The 17797-nt window shown below is 43.5% G+C and overlaps 1 protein-coding gene across 2 annotated transcripts in view; it reads left to right on the top strand.

Moving 5' to 3' along the window:
• Positions 1–7634: 7634 nt before the first annotated feature.
• Positions 7635–17797, top strand: part of LOC310853013 (uncharacterized protein C11orf24 homolog) — a 28018-nt gene continuing 17855 nt past the window's right edge. Inside the window, exons 1-2 of one of the 2 annotated variants that reach the window (XM_083757156.1) lie at positions 7670–7789; positions 14888–14939. The gene's annotated coding sequence lies outside the window, so the exon portion shown is untranslated. Of the gene's footprint in view, positions 7790–14887; positions 14940–17797 lie in introns of both variants that reach the window. The other variant, XM_083757155.1, reaches the window with a different exon arrangement.

Here is a 17797-nt window from a genome sequence, read left to right on the forward strand (position 1 = left end):
AAGGATATGATCATTTATTTTGTAGTATCTTTATTGGATTGTCTGAGAACGGTAATTTACTTGCAGGGAAAATGCCTTTGCCAAGCTGATCAATACATATAACAGTACAGATAACTAACAATATTAAGATACCAGGATAGTTCAGAAGATAATCAGCTCATTCAAGTTCCAGACATAATTTTTTGGAAAAGGAGGGATAGAAGCATGTGTGATTTATTTATTTTTAAGCAGCAGCAGCAGCTCATTGTGGGTCTGCATGTACCAAAATATGAATGTAACATTTTTGAGACTATGTCATAATTCTACTTGCTATTGTGAATGCTGTACTGCTTCTCTTTGTTCTGGTCACAAAGTACTATTGTGTGACTCCGCTCATTCCTTTGTCCCAAGTGCTTCCATAGAAAACTTGCTCCATTCTCGTGGTAGTTTCTCCCTTGTTTTCTTATTTAAATAAATAAAAATACTTAAATATAAATATTTAAGTACACCTTTCTTAAGAAACCAGAGGCCTTCCTCCTGGGCATTGTCGGCCAAAGTGTACAAAAGAAGGATCAAACTTTTTTTATGTATGCCACAACAGCAGCAAGGATACTCATTGCTAAGGGCTGGAAAACTCAAGATTTGCCCACACTGGAAGAATGGCAGATGCAACTGATGGACTATATGGAACTGGACGAGATGACCGGCAGAATCCGAAACCAGGGAGAAGAATTGGAGGAGGAGAACTGGAAGAAGTTTAAAGACTATCTACAAAAGCATTGTAAACTGTATGAATGTTAAGAAAAATGTATGATCTGCAACATCAGGGCTCCAACAAATTAATAATCTATATGTGTAAAACTTAATGTAATTGAAAAATAAGATAAATTGTGGATAAATGGTACTCTGTAATTAACCTTTGACAAGAGAAACTTAAAAGATTAAATTTGAGATTTGAATATTGGGAAATTTTAATAGACAAATTAAATTAAGTTAATAATTTGCTGGTAAAACTTATGAGCTTAGAGAGTAGGAACAAGAGGCGTGAGGAAGTCCAAGGATGTTTATGAAATGAGGATATCTGAATTTGGTATGTTTTTTTATATATATCTTTATTGTCAAACAAAAATTTAATAAATATTATATATATAAAAAAATAATTTACAAAAAAAAATACAATTCTATGATACACTCAATTATTCTGTTTGTATGCTTAGTTCATATAGCAAGGGTACATATAGCCATTCACATTGGCTTCTAAAATTATAACATTTCTGGAAATTAAGCAAATCGTGGCTGGTCCTCCATCATTATCATCATCACTACCAACAACAACATCTTTCTTAGTGGCATCAGTGCACTTGGTATTGTACAGCAGGTGTGGGGACCATTTGGCCATCCAGATATTGCTGAATTACAACTCCCATCCTCTTGGCCAATAACCATATTTTCTGGAGCTAATGGGGGTTGTAGTTCAACATCCGAAGAGATAAAGGTTTACCACACCTATTTTACAGGGTAAGTAAAAATGCCATACAGATTCCTGTCAAAGTTTGGAAGGAAGAGGACAGAAGGAGAGGAGGGACAAGACTAATAAGGGATAAACTGGAACAAATCTATTTAAATGTACTTGGACTTAAATGCCATTGAGTAAGAAATGGGCAATGGGCTAAGAAATTGCTCCTTTTGAAGTGTTTGAAATGCCTTTTTGAAGCATGGGAAGTCCCAACAAAAAAATAATAATTCAGGCAGAATATTTGGACTATTTGATATGTATATTGTATAATTTGGAACATTCATTGTGATTTGATTGGATTGTTAAAATGGGAAACTTAATAAAAATGACTAAAAAAGTAAATAAATAAAAATAATCTAGTACTAATAAATTCTTCCTGATATTGTTGTTGTTGTTGTTGGTATTTTCACACACATGTTTTTGGTTGGTATTCCACAGGATATTTCAATAAACACCAATATGCAATATTTGTATTTTTACAAATAACTTTGAGTTCTTAAATCATATTCATTCTTCATGAATCAGATTCATTATAAATTTATACAGCCTTCCCAGTTTTCTCATGTTTGGTTTTAAAACTGTTGTATGCTGTTCAGCCACTCTCGTGTCCCTACGGACAGGTTATCTTTGGAGAAGAGGACACTGGAAAATAAATGTGTGATGATGACTGCACTCACATTTATTTCAATGTACATGTGAGCAAAAAAAACAAAGCAAAATGATTCTTTTTCTTGGGCGATCACTCATAGCTGAGTAAGATTGACTTTCATTAACATGGCTTTAGCAACGCAAACTCCTATTTAGTTGGTCCTGTTGTTAATGGTCCTGATGCTAATGGGCCTTAAAGTCAGGGTCATTCTAATCAATTTCACATGTTCTGATTGTCTTGGCTGTTCTATGCTTCATGGCTCCAAGGTCCCCCACAGGCCCCCTCCCTTGCCTGAACTATGGATGCTGGTAACACAAGCCTACCATATATACCATTGCATCTTCTCAAAGGACTGCTATGGCAGAAGACGTATGCATTTCTAGACCTCTTTTCAGCTTTAAGCAAAGCCCTGCTACCAATACACTAGCAGGGGTGTCCAACTTCCAAGAGACTGCGATCTACTCCTACTATGAATAAACTGGCAGTGATCTATCCATTGGGTTGACCAGAGTTATTGAGCTTTTGGGGGGGGGCCAGGGGCAGCTTGCGATCGACCGGTAGATCGCGATCGACCAGTAGATCACGATCAACTGGTTGGACAGGCCTGCACTAAAACAACAAAGCCATTAAACAATTCAAAGTGCCCTAGTTTTCAGCAGAAAAAAAAACACTATCCCCAGCTCCTCTAATTTAAGCTTCATTTATACAGTGCTATAAATTGCAAGTTATCCCAAAGAATCTGACAGGTTAACAGCAACTCAGGGAAACATCACCCAACACTTCTGAGCGGTTCCATTCCTTTGCAACGCCCTGTCATTTCTATTTCTGACATTCTAACTCTCAGAACAGTACATCTTTTGTCCTTTTCACCCCGCCTTCTTTGCTGGAATGGAGTTGGGCTGCTTCTTATTTGCTGTACGTGGTACAGTAACTTTGCATAAATGGCAAAAATAATAATAAAACCCACACCAAAAAACCTCAATGGGTGGGAATGCTGAACCTAATTGATGCCAGTTATTGCTTCTGGCACAGGGACTTTTCCATGGGGATAAATAGACCCTGGGATTTTTCCTGGATCATGGTGCTTTAAATAGGCCTTGACTCAGCTTGCCAAATGTATTACCCATTTTCACTCTTGGGTACAATGCCTGTCCCGAAACGGCAAGGATTGTATTTTTTTAGCTGTCCAAGACACTGAAAGAATGTCCTACTGCTGTGCCTTCCACCCTGTTGTTTCATGGGTCCCCTTTCCCAAGCTTCTCCCCTACATGTTGGGAGGGAGAATTAGAAACATGCTGGCCACAGCAGCCAAGGGAATAGGATGAACCAGCCATGGATGAACCAGGCAGGATGCACACCAGCTGCTTCCTTTGTCAACAAATCATCAGAGCCACTGCGACTTATATAAAGGAACTATTATTGGGCCAGCTGGAACTAGACACTGGAGCTACATAAACGTATCTGAGGTTTGAAGCAGAGGTTCCTTTCACGAACCTAGTTTGTTTTCCATAATTAATTCCACCTCTTCAAGTCATGGGACAGAGAAGTTGGCAGGGGAGTGAAGCACCGCCCCTAACCGAGGGGTAGCCAACATGGTGCCTTCCGGACATTGTTGGACTACAACTCCCATCAGCCCAGCTAGGATACTAGTGATCAAGGATGATGGGAGCTGTAGTCCAACACTGTCCAGAGGGCACCATGTGGGCTACCCAGCCCTGACCAATGGAAAGACTGTCTCTTCCCCCATAAATGCACACACCTCACTTTCAGATATATCCTCAGGCATTGCTCCAAGTACTTTGCAACCTTATAAGAATGAGACATGCTTTTTTAAAAGTTCCCTGCTACTGCTCTGGTTGCTCCCTGGAGCTGCTGCTTCTTGCAAGAGACAATCCCATTGAGACAGTCACTGCATCCTCCACCACAGTTGTTTGTTGAAAGGTTCCACCTTGGCTTCCTCTCACCTCTGTGGCTTTATTTCAGAAAAAAATATGCTATCCATCTGTCAGGGAACTGACATCGGAGCTGAGTGGAGAGGTAAGGCTCCCTAATGATGCCGGAGAGGGAACCAGCAAGGAGAGAGAGAGAGCTTCAGCTGGGGAAGGAAACCAAGGTGACACCAGGAAGAAAGGAGAGGCTGAGAGTACTTCGGAGGGGAGGCTCCGAGACTCTTCCAGTGAGGTCAGTGAGGAGAGTGCAGGACCACCGCTTGGCACGCCCAATCTGCACAGAAGGCTTCCGCGCAGAGAAGCGAGGAGGAGGTTGTCTGTTAAGGAATTCTTATGTTGGAAGAAGTTTAGGAAACGCCCACTGACGGATTCTGCCAGTGACTGAGACAGTCGTGCTGTTAGGGCTGTCAAACCGGGGAAAGGTCCAGCTATACAACCAGCTTGGAGCAGTTTGGAATTTACGCACAAGCAACCCCAATTCCCATTACACCATCCAAAATGTAAAACTTCAACTGCTCGGCTGCTGCTGCTTCTTTTTTAAAAGAAACAGGTGGTTGGGTGCCACATTAATCCAGATCCTGCTATTTATTGTACAGACCTCTTCATTAGATATGATTGACTTTAGCGTCCTTTGGTTCTGTCCCCCCCCCCATTTTAGAGTGACATACTTCATTGGGGTTTAAATAGTACTCATGTTGCTCCCACAAATTGAAATAGCCTTTTCTTTGCATGTGGCGATCATATCCCTATCTCTCCCAAGTAAGAGAGTATAGGTGTGCAGCCTAAAGTCCTCTTATTCTAAAGTCTTATTCTACTGTAGTTCTTAAATTGTGGGGATAAGTAATGGGCTCCGGGTTGACTAGATGGCTTTCTGAGGACAGTGAAGGTTGGCAGACAATGCATTTCCTGTCCAAAAAAATGTCTGCAGATAAAAAATAAAGAAATAGCACAACAAGAACTCTGCAGCCCTGTTTACAATTTGTCCATCCCACACATGATCTTAATATAGACCTAAAGTCTCTGTTGCAGGTTATTCAAAGAGGTCAGAATACAGGTTATGGAAACAATAAGTTATTATAGCCAGTCAAATGCCTTGCAGAAAGCTTCACCTAGATTATGATTTTAAAGAGTTTCAAGTCAAAACAATTTCAAGAAACAGAGCTAAACAAAGAATGCTACCCCTTCCTCATTACTAATGGGCAAACCTTTCGAAAAGAATAAGCATATGGGGAAGCAAAGGTCTTATGACTCTTGCCACTGCAAGCCTTACATAGGTCAAGCAAACAAAGGCAACTCATTACAACCCTGTCCCAACCTAAGACATATAATATACTGAGGAATGGAACAATTGTCTATTTTTCAAGGAATCTATCAACTTTATTTGTATTTATTTATATGCTGCTCTTCTATTTAAAAAGCCAAATGCAGTTGGCAAAAAGTCACTCCGGTAAGACAAAAAAAGACAAAATCAACAAAACAGCTGCCAGCAGTCAGAAGAGCAGCAAACAAAAAAGTAAAAAACAATCAGATTAGATGACAGTTTAACATAAGAGGGTAAATAATTTTCTACTCCCTTCCTTCTACAACTCCAGCTGTGCTTCCACACCCCCTACATTCCCTCTAACCTTAACAGGAGAAGAGAAGAAGAGGAGGAGTTTGGACTTGATATCCCGCCTTTCACTCCCTTTAAGGAGTCTCATAGCGGCTAACAATCTCCTTTCCCTTCCTCCCCCACAACAAACACTCTGTGAGGTGAGTGGGGCTGAGAGACTTCAAAGAAGTGTGACTAGCCCAAGGTCACCCAGCAGCTGCATGTGGAGGAGCGGGGAATCAAACCCAGTTCACCAGATTACAAGTCCACTGCTCTTAATCACCACACCACACTGGCTCTCAGTGCTTTTGGAACACCAAAAGCAAATATTTTTTAGTATCCATCTTATCTGTCTCTCCCAAGACCAAAGTAGCTTGCTCGTCTCAGTCAAACCCCAGCTTATACACACATGTAGCATGACCCAAGTAACTAGGCGTGTCATAGGTTGGAGTCCAAGGTTTGGCACAAATCAGGGCCGGATTAAAACCTTTAGAGGACCTAAGCAATTAAGATTTTGGTGTCCCCACATTTATATCTAATTCAAAATATAAACAATATACTTCCACTTTATATTTGGATTTTTTTCTCCTTTTTTCCAATTGCAAAGTCTTTGATCAGATCTTCAAAACTATCTCTACTAAGTATAGAAGAAGATGTGTTACATAAGGTTAGATAAGGCATCCAGCCTGCCTTGTTGCATTGCTGTTCTGCTCAGATTTTTAATATACTTCAACTGAGAAAATGGTCAGCTGAGCAATTTATGACCATTAATGTTAAAAATCCAACAATGGAAAATTTCTGTGGTACTCCCCGTCTCTTGATGCCCTAAGCATGTGCTTATTTTGCTTAATGGTTACTCCAGCCCTGGCACAAATGCACCCAAGAACTCCAACACATCTACAAAATTTATGACCATTTTTTTTTTAAAGTAAAGAAAGAGGACAAATAGAAGAGGCTAAATCTTGCTTCAAGAAAATAACGAACAGAACCTTTTGGTTCAATTTTTCCTTACTATAACTATTTACAAACAGGATTCTGGCCTCCTTAAATTAACAGCAGTAAGTACTTCTGGATTTGTCTTTCTCCCCGCTAGACAGAACCAAGTCTATACTTTTGTGTATTCAAGGAGGCGAGATTGTTCTGCAAAATAGAGAACAGGAGATTCTCGGCCCACGCTTTTAGTTGAACCACAGGTCTGCCCTTAGAATCACATTGCTTTTATATTCTGAACAACAAAATCCCAGTCTTTATATGTTATATAATTACACTAATCGTGCAGGAGAAGCAGAAAATAAACAAACCAGTGCCATGGATTTAAAAGTCGTTAAGGCGGATTTGATTTTACGTGGATTTAGATACTGTACATTTTCGATAATGCTCGAATGATGGGACTTTAAACGCTGTGCTCGTGGAAAGAAGCCACAATCCTTCAAGATTAGGATTAAAAAACGTTGCGTAAATAAACATCTAACAGAGCTGGGCATGGAAATGCTGCTCCTCTCTTTTCCGTTCCCCAACACCAAAAAGCCGCTTTATCCCCAACATTAAGCCAGGCAAAAGGCGCAGCAGCCGCCCGCCTTCCGTGAGCTGAAGAAGCGGCCGCTGACACTGAGCAGCCGGGCGAGGGCAGAGCCTACAGGGACCGACTCCTAAAGCGACACCCCCTGCATTACGAAACGCGGCGCTTCTACGTCAGGGAACGCGACTGGTGAATGGAGAGGCAGCGAAAGAGCTGGCAGTGGAGGGAGGGGGGAGGCGGGAGCAGAACGTCCATCCGTGGAAGCCGGGGCTTCCGGGTTCTGCCTGATGACGTCCTCGCTCGAGAAGCACGGGCCAGAGAGGGGAGGACGCGAGGGGGCGGGGCCGCGGGAGGTGGGCGGGCCTTAGCGCCGGACGGCGCCACTGCTGATAGGGCCCGTAGGCGCGGCCGTCCGGCCCGCGGGCGGGACTGAGGGGGAGCCGGGGGCGGAGCTTTGCGGAGGCATGTGGCGGGCCCGCAGCGGTGGGGGCTGCCGCTGCCGCCTCTCTTTCCATCAGCTTTCGCGGCTGCACTCCTTCCAGGCGGGCCCGGAGGGCGGAGGTGGGATGTGGCTGCTCTGGGGCGGGTAATGGCCTCTTCTTCCTTCGGGTTCTTTCCGCGGGGCGCGTAGCTACTCTCCGGCTTTGCAACCTGTGGGAGCTCAGGTGGGGCGGGGGGGGGGGTCGGCCGGCGTGACTGGGGGCTGGTGGTGCCTTGCCAAGTTTGAGGGGGCTCGAGGGCCCAACTCTGGAAAGGCGAGCCCTCGCCCCTGCCAGGGCTGCTGCTTTTTTTGTGGGGCGGGGGATCCCGTGTCCTTTAAGCGAGCGCCTCGTCTGCTTGCGAAGTGCCACCTGCCCCCTGACTCAGCTTTGCTCGGCTGGCTCCCCGTTTCCCTCCTGCGTGGATGTTGCTCTTGGAGTTTGTACCATGCCATTCCTGCGTTGGCTGAGGGTTGGAGTTCAAGCGTGGTTTGGCACAGCCGCAAGCCGGCCTTTCCTTTCCTGCTCTGGGGTACAGGAGCGCAGCTCCTTTCGCTTCTCTCGCCCATCTTTCCTCCCACTCCCCCCCCCCGCCTTTTATGAAAATAAGTTCCTTCAAAAAGTGCTGGGCGGGGGAAGGAGGAATGCGATTTGGGGGGAAGAGGATGACAGGCCTGCCGACTGCCCCCAGCTGCTGAGTGAGCATTTTTGCACTGGCTCAAAAGTGTCACTGCAACTCTAAAAGTAGCATTTGAAATCACAGGTCTGTCTTATACAGGTGAAATGTTACCTTATCCAACTTATTTTTATTCCCTGTGGATAACAGTAATAGGAGAATAGTGATAAGTTGGCCTGATAAAAAGACATTTTGGTTGTTGGCATTTACTCTGCTTCACCTAATTTAAGTGGCCTGGAGAAGTTGGCTGTTAAAGAAAATTTAGAAGACACAATGACACTCAGGGAAGGGTTCTTCTTGATTTTCTTTTTCTTTCAGGCATGTTCTCTCTTTAAACTTGATTTTTAAAGACATAGCACAGATTGCATGCTGTATCTCTTTAAATGAATTGACTGTATATAAGTGGAATTATATGGTCAGATATAATAGGATTGCATTTAGAATTCTAGTTTGTATAGTAATACTTCACTGAATTCTAACTTGTGATGTTTTATCCAAAATTTTATAAATTGTGGCCAGTCTGAACCAGTGCATTTATTATTTTTCTGCACAGGTGCTGCAGTTGACCCAATCTACTGTGCAGACTGGTATCCCAAAACTGATAATGGGGCTGCCAACCAGTGCCTAGAGTGCAATGCTTTGTGGCCAATTTGCAAGCATTTTGCCACAAGTCTGTCTGGATGATACTTCCTTTTTAATTCTGAGCTCAGTGTCTAGGATGTATAATGGTTCTATGATCATAGATCTTGCATTCCATTGAAAAACTTATTGAGGTACAGTAACCATATTGGTTTTGTGTTCTTGTATATTCATACAGTAATTTATCTAATGGCACAAAATCAGGGCAGGGGATCCCTGGAATTTGCACATGGGTGAATGTAACACTTGTTCAATTGGCAGCAGTTTCTGATTGGAGGATTGATGTAATTGTGGGAATTCCTGCTGGCTACATCTGTGATTGTCTGCATTTCTATCCAGGAATGTCAATATGTATTTGAGTGATGACAAAGTAGGATTGCCTGTGTACACAGAAAATATTGTTTGTAAGAGAAGCTGCAAGCAGTTCATCCAGCTCAGCAAAAGTGCATTATGAATCCAAATTGAAGACTACCCTTGCCCATGCAGCTATAGTGGTACCTCGGTTTAAGAACACCCCTGTTTACAAACTATTCGGTTTAAGAACTCTGCAAAACCGGAAGTAGTGTCCCGGTTTACGAACTTTACCTTGGTCTAAGAACGGAAGCCGAACGGTGGAAGGGCACCAGCAGCGGGAGGCCTCATTAGGGAAAGCGCGCCTTGGTTTAAGAACTGTTTGGTTTAAGAACAGACTTCCAGAATGGATTAAGTTAGTAAACCGAGGTACCACTGTACTTCATAACAGAAAAGACTGAAATAATTCTTTGCCTTTCAGCTGGCAAGACTCATATATCTGCTTTCTAGCTTGGACCCCTTCCCCACCCAAGTAAATTTCCAAGCTGATTTACTGCTTTGGGCACGATCCCTGTTTCTGATCCCTGTTTCTCACCCCTCATTCATCTGTATGTTGGGCTAGTTTTGCCTTTCTTTTAACACATGGCTTGGCTGGCTGTCTTGTGCCATCTGGAGATGACTCCCTCCCAGAACAGATTTTCCCCACCAGAGCATCTGCTAGGAGATTGTGACACACTTAAGAACATAAGAGTCCTGCTGGAACAGGCCAGAGGCCCAGCAAGGCGCTCTGTTCTCGCTGTGGTCAACCAACCAGGTGCTTAAGTCCCAAGCTGACTTAAGTGCAACACTTCTCTTCCCACTTGTGGTTCCGGACAACTTGGGGCCGAGTTGCATGGGTTGATCTGTAAGGCGTATATTGTTGTTATGTTAATTGCCCTGACTTGTGCCAGAAGGCTGGACTAAGCCAGAGGTCCAGGTGGCTCCCTTCCAACTTCATGGTTTGTATTTAAGAGGAACTTTGAACAATGTGGTCAAGGGTTTCTCAAGAGATCTTTGCATTGTGATTAGAAGCCTTCCTGAAATATATTGGTTAATATCAGTCATGCCTGGGGGGCGGTGTTCACAAATGCATACATTCTCATGTGCTTTAAAAAAGCTTGCAGGACAAGGATGTTTGTTGGATTATTTTTTTAGCCTATTCATATCCCTGTAGGGCAGGTACGATGTCACTGGCCTTTTGAAACTGCCAGAAACCTCATGGATTTTTTTAAAGAGAGAGAGAGTATCCTGCTCTGCATGTAAAAATCTGTGGTTTGCAAGGTCAATTCACAAGATGGCATGTCTCTAAAGCTATATTGTTAGTGTACACAGGCACTCCCTTCACAAAAGATGAATAGGCTTAATCATCTCTCTCTAGTTCAAGTTTTTAAAGTATTCTGAAATTCCTTCAGGCTTTGAAAAATCATGTTGCTGCTTGTGATTAGTTGTGTATTTTTAATTTCTTGCTCCTTGTGATCTAGTGTGGGTCCTGGGAGAAGAATGTGCAACTTCTGAAGATGTACTTCTCCCCCCCCCCCCCCAAGCACACAAATGTGCCTCTTAGCTATGGGGTGAAGATAGGGAAAGAGAGAGAGAGAGAGAACCTCGCCTTCATTTTGTGCAGTTCATTTAGTCATGTAGTCACAATGGCTAAAGTGTTGGCCTTGGACATGGGGAAACCCAAGTTCAAATTCCTACTTCTGTGTGTGAAGCTTGGGGGCCAAATTAGATGTGATACTGGGGCATTTCTCTTCTCTCTCAAGGTAGAATAAGACTCTGAAAGTGACATGTATGTTTTTTTATTGAGAATTGTTTTTATTCTTATGACCATTGTTCTGTGTAGCTCTGAATTGTCTGCACTTGCCAGACAAGGATTTTAGGCAAAGAAGGGTCTTTTCTGACCCTACCTGGAGATGCCAGAGATTGAACCCAGGGTCTTCTACAACCTACACACAAAACATGCTCTGCCACTGAGCCACAGCCTTTCCCTGCATCCTGTTTCTATAAGAGTGCTAAGGTGTGTATTGGAGTGTGTATGTACATTTGCAAGACAAACACACACTCTCCTTGTGTTTAGAATCTTTTAAATTGCATTTTATGGTTGAGTCTTATCATCTCATGCAATACTTTTTTCATGAAGTGGGAGCCACAGAACATTGGGCAGTGGTATAAGGGTGGCTAGCAAGAGTTCAGTTGATAGAGCACAAGATTCTTAATCTCAGGGTTGTGGGTTCGAGCCCTGCATTGGGCAAAAGATAGATAATTTCTGTCAAACAGCTTCCCCCTGTACTCCTATTCAGAATGGCCTCCATCCTCCTACACACATCTGGTGTTCAGCCGCAAGTCTGCTTTGCAGAAGCTGGGGTATTTTTGTACTGTGATTTTTAGACACTCATATCTAAAAGTCACAGTGTAGCGCTAGAAAAAAAAATTCATTTTAATTATTTATTAGAACATTTATAGCACGCTGTTCGAGTACACCACTCAGGCGGATTACAACATATTAAATGACGATTTCCAAAGAAAAATAAAGCCATTACGAAAAAGATGGGTCAGTAGTTCTAAAAGAAAACCCTACAATGTTTGTATGATCCTCTTAAGAACAGCTTTTAAGAGGTGTGGGGTCGTACCGTATGTCACAAGCATAATTTTTAAGGCTGAGTCTAACCTTTGTGTGAGGTTCTACTAGCAATCGTTTTGTGGAGAAGAAAGATCTTTCTCTTGTGTGTTTACTAGTCAACAGGGCTGGGTCAAGGCATTTTGCTGCCTGAGGCAATGGACAAGATGTCACTTCCCCATTCCATGTACAAAAGCCAACTGGGCTGGCACTTGAATTAGACAGGGAGGCTATCCGTCACTACATAAGAAGGCAAGAAGCTGGTTTGGGGACATGTGGTACACAGCTCTGTCTTCCCCAACACTTTGACCCCGTCCACAGCTTCTGCTTCCTCAGGTGGATGATGAACTCTGCCTAATCAAAGGGCCAGGGCTGTGTGCTGCTAGTGTATATATTTGCATAACTAAGAGAACGAGAGAGAATTACAGTCATACTTTGGGATAAATACGCTTCAGGATAAGTATTTTTGGGTTGCATTCCACGACGACCTGGAAGTAATGGAGCGCGTTACTTCCGGGTTTCGCTGCTTGCGCATGCACAGGCGGTTAAAATGACGTCATGCACGGAAGCGGCAAAACCGGACCCGCGCAATCGCGTCTTACGTTCTATTCAGGATGCGAACAGGGCTCCGGAACGGATCCCATTCACATCCCAAGGTACCACTGTATTATCTCTTCCCATCCTACAAGACACACCAAGGTAGGCTGCAAATGCTCCACCAAAACCAGCTTGGCCAGAAAGCAACCGACTGAGGCATAGATGCATTCAGCAAAACACAGGCACCTAGAATTAGAACAGGTGGCAGTGGTTGGAGAGAAGGTGCTGAATGCAACTTTCATACTGTTACAAGGCCACAGAAGCCCTTTCTAATTACTTTCTGTTGGAAAGATGTTTTAGCATAGCAGGATATTTTGGTGGTGTGCTACTGAGAACACAGGACAAGGAAAATGTGGTGGCCTCAAAGTCTGGCACACTCCTTTGGCAAACAATATAATGTCAATATATTCAGCTGCTTCTAGGAGCTCATGTTCTTCAGAAAAAGTCTCGTGTTTTGTTTTGGTTTTTTTTTGCTTTGCAAGATTCAGTGATTATCCTGTTATTGCCACAAGCTAGGCTTGTCATAATCCCTTGTAACTTGGGCCATAAACACACCAAGTTTCCTACTGATTGTTTTAAGCCAATGAGGCAATGTCTCTTAAGGTGCACTGGTGAGTAGAGGAAGTGGGGTATTGCTCTTTCTGATGTGCTATGGATGAAGGGACTATTTTGGTGCTTGGGGAAAGATGCAGCTATTGGCATTCCATATACAGTAGGGGTGGGAAATCTGGCCCTTCAAACGTTGTACCACAGATTCCCCTGGTCTCTGAGCATTGGCTATGCTGGCAGGGGCTGATGCATAGCTGTCAACTTTTCCCTTTTCTTGTGATGAATCCTATTCGGAATAAGGGAATTTCCCTTTAAAAAGGGGAAACATTGACAGCTATAGGCTGATGGGAGTTGCATCTGGAGGACCACAGGTTTCCCACCCCTGATATACAGAGCATCACCAGCAGCTGTAAGAAAGGGATTCCTGACTTTCTTGGCGCATGAGAGAAAAGACTTAGCTGGTTGAGGAACCCCGATATGTATATCTGTCCTTGCTGCTACCTGGATGAAGCTGACTGCTATCTGTCAAACTTAAGTGTTGGATCTAGTGTTACTGGAGCTGACTGCTAGAGGTGTCAGCAGAAAGCTGGTTTTCAAGGCGTAGCAGCTGATCCTTGCCACATGTTAACCTTAGAAAGCAGTGGCATAGCGGGTGCACATGGAAGCCCCTGGGCACTTGTGCCTGCAGTCAAGTATCTAGACCCAGCCCCTTTGTGACTGCATTTCCCTCCATCATCTGACAAGCTGTCTCTGAAACTCAAGCAACCTTCAGAAGCGCACAGCTTGTGATGTTATTCAAGGCAAGGTTGCAGAAAAACTAAGGGGTTCCACTTTTCATCATATTCTAAACCACAGGTGTGGAAGTGCAATCTTACAGATGTTGTTGGACTCCAGCTCCCATCAGCTAGTATGGGAAACGGCCAGGAATGATGAGAGTTATAGTCCCAATGATATCTGGAGGCCACAGGTTCCCTTACAGCTGCTCTTTACCCATGCATACTTGCCTGTCTTTCTGCCATCTAAGGATTTTTGCATATACGTACCTCTCTATCTAACACATACACAGGAAGTTCCCTTGAGTCAACAAAGCTTACTTTTGGATAGATGTGTATCCACACTTAGGTTGCACTCTAAGCTCCCAAAGACGTAACTATATCACATTAGTGCTTGTTCCTGCTAAATAAAGCAAAAACAGTTCTTTTTGAATTAATTTGTGTATTTAATCTACTGCTTTTAGCATTTTAAATTCAAAACAAATAGATGGCTGTTACATTTTAAATCTGTAAATACAGCTCTTCTAATTCATATGCATATACTTAAGATAAAATGAAAACCATGTGGGTTTCTAGCAAATTGGGCTAAATGGTTGATATTTCAATTGGACACATGTAGCATCAACATGCAATATTGACTTTCCCCAAGTGTATTTTGTTTCAGCTACACAGACCTGTGAGTCACGTAAGCTTTGCAGCACTCAGCAGCTTGGAGTGCTAAAGTGCTCCTATGTCTAGACATGCCAGCAGCATTCTCCATGTGTTTGTATTTGTGCCAGCAGTATTCTCCTTTAATGATAAAAATGAACTGAAGAACGTGCATGCCTTTTTAAGGCAGTTTCTGATTATCAGGCACCTATTAAAAGTACAACACAATTTGTAATCTTTTTTTAAAAAGTGTGTCAGCTGACCTGTCAAATTATTCCCACCTTTTTTATTCTGTCTTGAAAGACTCCAGAAAGGGCTGATTTATATTCTCTCTCTTTCTCTTTCCCTTTCCCTACCCCCACCCCTGCTGCTGCAGGACCAAATAGCTCCCTCTGCTATTGGGAATGTCTTTTGCAAGTGCTGATGGGGTAAGTTTTTGTGGGGGAAAGGGGTTTGGTACCTGCCTGTATCAGGTTCTGGGAGATCAGATAAAAATATATGGAAAAGCGAACACAGGAAGACAGTGCCTCGACAGGAAAACTCCACTATGTGATCCCTTAGACTCAGAGATCTTGTATGAGGGAATTCTGGCTTGTTTAGAGAGGTAAAAGAGATACTTTGCTTGAGCACGAGTATTAGCTCGGAAAAGCATGAAGTGGAGTAGAGAACCTACATTAGGGAGATCATTTTACACATTTGTAGGTTTGCTTCAGAATGCAGATTCAACAAGATGCCACACCAGTGCCATCTCTGAGTGTGCTGGTATAATGAACAAGGGGCTAGAGCAACTAGAAAGGGTTACAACATGTGAGGCTTTTTAGTTTAGGAAAAGGGAAGAGTAAGGGGAAGGAGACATGATAGAGGTATTTGAGATTATGCATGGTGTGGAGAAAGAGAACTTTTTCTCTCCCTCATAAATACTAGAACCCTAGACTTTCCAGCATTCAGCTCCCTTGGATAATTCAGGTTAAACAAAACACATAGTTAATCTATGGAATTCACCCCTGCAGGCTTAGTGACCCCCAACTTCAAAAGGAGGCTGGACAAATTCATGGAGAATAAGACTTATCAGTAGCCACTAGCCAGGATGGCTATGTTCTGCCTCCAGTGTCCTTGGACCCAGCTGCCAGAATCCCCAGTTCAAAACACCTTGTGCCTTACAAGTGCTACATAGTAGGGTAGGGATGGTTGTCTTTCACCGCTGCTGGTAACTGGCAAGAAAATTGCCCTTGTACTCTTGATAGTTGCCAGTTTCCCCACTCGTGTCGGCCAAGGATATTGACTGCTTGTGGGTGCATGTAGTTTGCACCATTGCCACGAGGAAGTGAAAGTGTGGGGACCCATGAAGTGATTTCATGAAGCAGTCAAACTTCAGCATGCAGCAGTCTGAACTGGCTACAGTAATGTTAGTGGTGACATGGAAGGAAGATGGGATGAGTTGGAACACTACATCAGCGATTTTCTTTTGTGATTATAGGGTGTGTGGGGCGGGGAAAGTCCACAGTCAACAAATGACTCTTGAGCTATGTAAACAGGCTGCATCACAAAGATGCAGGAGCCCACGTTCAAAGTGCACAGCCAAAGTTCTCATCTGGTGGCATTCCTTTACAACTGAATATGCATCCCCTGGCTTCAGAGTTTGTGCGCACATTAGTTCTAATAATTCAGATACTGCAAACTTCTCTTTAACGTTCCATTGCACAGGTGTAAGAATGCAATGCATCTGTAGCCATGCTCAGTATTTTTCTTTTCCCCTTCTCCACCCCTGCAATTGTATCAAGATTCCATATTTTTATAAGTGCAAGGTGTGCATTTCTGTTGTATATGTTGCTGTCCCAGACAGTATCCAAAATAGCCACTTAAGGTTGTTACAGTACTTGAGGCTAATGGAAATATGTTCATTGAGCAAGAAGCAAGGTGAGGTAACAGTTGCAGACAGCAATTTTGATTTACCCAAGGCTGTCAGGTTTAACAGAGAAAGCACGTAGCTTAAGATGCGCACAGTTGCTCATCAATCAGACAGATGTACTGCAGGAGTCTGAACATGGAGTGCACTTTTCTGTTTAGTACATGGCAGCTGGGAGTTTCATTAATGAGAGAACTGGCACTTGCAAGACGAATATGAAAAGCTTTACTATGGTGAACCAGTTTGAGGTTAAATTTTTAAAGGGATGTTCTAGACATCAAAGGTGGAATTCAGCTAATGAGTCTTCCAACATGGATTTACCCCCCTCACCCTCAAATTGACTTGTGGGGGAGGCTTGGAAGAACCTCCAGAACAGTACGGGGGGCAGGAGATGGGGGGTTGTACCATCAACTAATGCGACATCCAATTCCTTCTTAAGCCAAGTTTTTGAAGCTGCTTAGATTTTAACTGAGAAGTGGGATGACCGTGGCTGTTGTGTGCCAACAGCACTGTGCATATAGCACAACCCCCCTGGTGTTGGCCTACTGCTAGTTGTAGCATTGTATCAGCATCAAGTTCATATCCAGGATATTGCAGTGTCACTCTAGCATTGTGTGGCAACTGCACAAATAATGATCAGTTGCTGAATGTGGGGATGCAGTATTGTGCAATGCTGTTCAGCGAAGAGGGATGGTAGAGGGCAGGGTTTGTAGTGTGACACCATCCTAGGGGAAAGAGCAGAGTGAAGAAAGGGGGTGACTGACGTCAGCTGGGATCCAGATGGAGGCTGCTTTTCCTTCTTGCCTGCAGATACTAAAGCAGAGTAGCTGACCCGTGGCCCAAATGTGCCCCCGGCCATTTTTTGTGTGGTCCCCCAATAATTTAACTAAAGGCTCTGCATTTCCTAAGGAATCTGAGTGTAGAAAGGATGTGATTGGTGTCAGCTGGAGTACTGACTGGGGCTTATGCATCATCTTAATGACTTTTCAGTCACCAGAGTCCTGCTATGTCAGCATACACCTTGCAGCCTATGTCACAGTAGAATACATAATAAGGTGGTTAGGTTGATTCATGTATGATGGTTTTCTTTTTCAGTGTAGCTGCATCGTGAAACAACAGAGTATGCACGTTCTCGTCAGGATTCACAAACATTTGTGCGTTCAATGTTGTGGATAAACTCTATAAGAATTGCAAACAGTTCCAAACACATCTTGGTGTAGCAAATTCTGTAACATAGTGCTAGACCAGGGGTAGGCAACCTAAGGCCCATGGGCCACAAGCGGCCCACAGGGGTCATTTAACCAGCCCACAAGCCGGGCCGCCCACTCAGCGGGTCCCTGTGCACTGCACTAAAACAGTGCAGCGCAGGGACTCGCTTCT

Source organism: Podarcis gaigeae, assembly GCF_964106915.1.
Source record: "Podarcis gaigeae genome assembly, chromosome: 1".
NCBI lineage: Eukaryota > Metazoa > Chordata > Lepidosauria > Squamata > Lacertidae > Podarcis > Podarcis gaigeae.